Genomic DNA, 4,011 nt, shown 5'->3' with positions numbered 1-4,011 from the left:
CCATCATCCTTCTAGTCCAACAGGCTTACAACATGTCATCCTTGACTCCTTACTATCTCTGATATTGTCATCAGCCTTAGTCTTCTCATGCCTGGATTTTTGCAATAGCCTGCTGGTCTACAACTCTCTTCTCACTGCAGTCCATCCTTCACTCAGTCACCAAAGTAATTTTTCTAAAGCACAGGTCCAATTGTGTCATACCTCTGTTTAATAATACCTCTACCAGTATCTCTTTGTCGCTTCAGGATCAAGTACAAAATCCTCTGTTTGGCCTTCAAAGCCCTTTATAACTCTACCCCAAACTTTCCAGTTTTCTCACTCCTTCCTCCCCCCACCCCCACATTAACTCTTGTATCCAATGATATGGGCCTCTCCTGGTGTTCCTTGCACAAGATATTCTATCTCCCAACTCCAGGAATTTTCACTGGTCGTCCCTCATGCCTAGAGTGCCTTCCCTCCTCATCTCTACCCCTTGGCTTCCTTGACTTCTTTCAAGTCCTAGCTTAAATCTCACTTTCTACAGGGAGTCTTTTCCAAACTCTCAATTCTAGTATTTTCCCTCTGTTGATTATTTCCTTTTTATCTTGTCTATAGCTTGTTTGTACATAGCTGTTTACATGGTGTATACTCCATTAGATTGTAAACTCCTTGACTATAGGTACTGTCTTGCCTTTCTTTGTGTCCTTAACACTTAGCACAGTGCCTAGGACATAATAGTTGCTTAGTGTTTACTGGCTGACTGAGAACTGCTATAAGCAAAACTTCATCAATGAAGCTTCCCCTATTAATGTACTTCTCTGAATGACAGGGAGTGAGGGAGACAAAGAAGGAGGGGAACAAGAGGGAAAGGGAGTGCAGAGAAACAGAGTGGAGAGGAGAAGAGAGGAAAGGGGATAGGAAGAGGGGAGGAGAAGAGGAGGAAAGTCAGGAGAAGGAAAAGAGAGAGAGGGAAGGAGGGAGGGAGGGAGCACATTATAGCTAGTTAGGGTTGAGGCTATAGGATTATGATGTTCACTGCTACAGGCAAAATAAAGGTAATGAGATAATGGGCATCCAGTTACTGTGGTAGTCATCTAAAAAAAAGACTACATTACTACATTTCCCTTTTCTTTATCCTATGTGATATAATAGGGTTTTTTGTTTGTTTCTTCCTATTGGGGGAACAGAGCAAAAAAGGAGAAACCTTAGTGAGAGTATACCCTTTTATTTTCTTTGCAAAATGATTCTAAGTGCATCTCTAACTTTCTAGTCATTCCATAGAAATCATGAAAACCCAGTGACAACTGAAAATCACCCTGTAAAAACAATGTTCTTATCTCCTCTAGTTACATGGAGGCCTGCAGTCAGCTTCCTGGCTGTAATTCTCCCAGACACTATGGATATTAAGAATGTGAAGAAAATGCTCCAGTAGATTATAAATAATGGTGTGAGACACAGTGAATTATATTTTCTAATAATTGGCATTACATTATAGGACTGAGGGGGGAAAAGGAGAAGAGCAAAGAGAATGAGAATGTGAGGAATCAAGGATTTCTCATTTCATCTAAGGAGCAGAGAAAAAAGGCAGAGAGGGGAAGAAAAAAACCAACAACAACTGATTTCCTGGTCATTCCCATCGCCACTTCAGACTTCTTAGTACAATGGACTGAAGGACAGAGAGATACAGCTGGCCCTACGGAGATAAGGGCCCAGTCTATCACCCAGGTGAAGCAATTACAATAGCCACAGGGTGATTGCAGACATTCCACACCCTCCTCACCCTAAAAAAAAATGGAGGGAAGGGGGTGATGGGAAGGAGTAAAAAAAATGTACAAGTTTATTGAATTGGTGTTGTCTCTACATTTGTCTATGTATTTCCTGCAGAATATGAATATATCCTCTGTAGTAATACCTCCAAAGGGGCTTTACTGGGGGAGAAGGCAACTTCATGCAGTGTGAGGAACACTGAACTAGAAATGCGAATTCCTAGGTTCTCACTTTGACACAGCCGCTTAATAATCATGTGACCCAGGGCAAGTCATTTAGCCTCAATTTCCCCATCTGTCAAATAGGAACTATACCTCCCTTCCTACTTAAAAGGGCTATAGTAAGAAACAAAGGGAATACTGTTTGAGGGCATATAATGCAAATGTCAGGTATCATAACTCATTTGTTGTGTATCTTGGGAAACAAGGGGGAGACAATGGTTTTGTCTCCTCATATATAGTAAAACAGATGTCATAACCTCACAGACAATGCAAAGAGAAGAATTAAAGAAGTCATACAGAGAATTTAGGCAAAAAGCCAAAGACTGGGGAGAAAGGGGGAAATCACTTAACCAGATTGCTTGTCTACACAGTCCAACGTCTCCAGATAATCTCTGCTTCGCTTTAGTTATGTGGACACAGTCTAAAGCAGGACTGCACAACAAAAGCCCACCAAAGGTTTTTGGGCAGGCCGCAAAAAATGTAGGGTTGCCACTGCGCACTCTATTTGTCATGTGGCCGCCAGCAACCAACCATAATCAGTCTGTCTCTAGTTTAACCTATCTGCTCCCAAAGATGTTTACAGGTTGTACAGGTCTGGTCTAGAGTCTTGGATAAATAGAAAAGCCTATCCCACAGAAACAAAAGGTCATTACTGATCAACATTCTGGCCTAGTCAATCAATAATGCAGAAATCTTTTGTAGGGTCACTGAAGGAGAATGGAGGGGGATTAAATGAATGCTTCAGCAATACCATGCTTTGAGACAGTTTAAGCCCTTATCTTGTGCTAAACTCAACCCAACCACCACCGATCTCCACCCCTCCTTCCACCACACATACCTCTTGCCATGGAATACTATTACCAGCCTCCCAAATCCCCACCAGTGTTTCATATACCACATAGAATCATCCAAAAGTGACTGGTCTCCTGCTGGTCTACAGCTTCAAAAACTCTGGTGTGTCTGCTAGGAAGAGGAACTGATATGTAGCTTGTAGAAATCAGTCTCAATATATTCTAGTGGGATCCTGTCTGTTACCTTTGTGGTTTGAATATGATTTTCCTTCCATACCTCTCCAATGCTTGCCTTAAACCTGACTCCTTTGGCTTCTACATTCTGAGTCCTATATCTGTTCACATGATTGATTTATTCAACATGTCTAACAAGCCAGGTATACAATGATGCTGCATATGAGATTCAATGGAGCCTCATAATCCCTAATATCCTAGGTCTGTCACAGTCATTTTCCCTCCCCAAGCCCCAAAGCCAGTATTCATTCCCCTACACCGTGCTCAGGGTTCCAGTTAGTTTGGTTTCTGTTACTTAAGGTTCTATTGGCCTCTCCAGTCAGCTACCTCATACCAGTGTGACATTTTCCCTGTTTTAAAGGGCATGAAAGTTCAGCTGTGTAGGGTTTGGGAAGCAAAGGTCCTACAAATGAGAGATTTGCCATCCCGTTATTTCAGAACTTTTACCTCATTACACCACTGACTAGAAAACAAATTGTAGAACAGACTTAAGTAAAATAGTGGTATCCCTGTATGTGTACTACCTTGGGCTAGAGGTAAAGAGTACGATTAATGAAGGTAAAAACAGAGGGGAAAGTGTATAGATTTGCTGGCATAAAGGTAAGCATAGACAATTAAAAATTTGTGGGAAATTGACCTAAAAAGAATGACCTCAGAGATCATATCTGCAGTGGTAAAATAAACATGCTACCAATCTGGGCAGTCCCTGGACAAAACTAAAATGGGCAGAGTTCAGTAGGAGGATTCATGCATGCGTCATACATGAAGTTTAGATTCAGTCAAAGGGCTGCCCTTAAGGACCTAGAGAGCTCCATGTGGTCTCAAGGCTGCAGGTTCCCCACCCCTGGACTAGATGATTTCTAGGGGTCCATTCCTAAGCTGAGATTCTGATTCTTATTGGCTCCTCTTTTTTCTTCCTTGGATTCCCTAAGTTTGGTGCCCAGTCTGTGTCCTACTTTTTGTGCAACCTCATACTCAATTGTCAGCTGTGTTCCCAGGTAATTAAGGAGGTAAATGTG

This window comes from Phascolarctos cinereus, unplaced genomic scaffold, assembly GCF_003287225.1.
Source record: "Phascolarctos cinereus isolate Bilbo 61053 unplaced genomic scaffold, phaCin_HiC Scaffold_4;HRSCAF=312, whole genome shotgun sequence".
NCBI lineage: Eukaryota > Metazoa > Chordata > Mammalia > Diprotodontia > Phascolarctidae > Phascolarctos > Phascolarctos cinereus.
Note: the sequence above shows the minus strand (reverse complement) of the source record.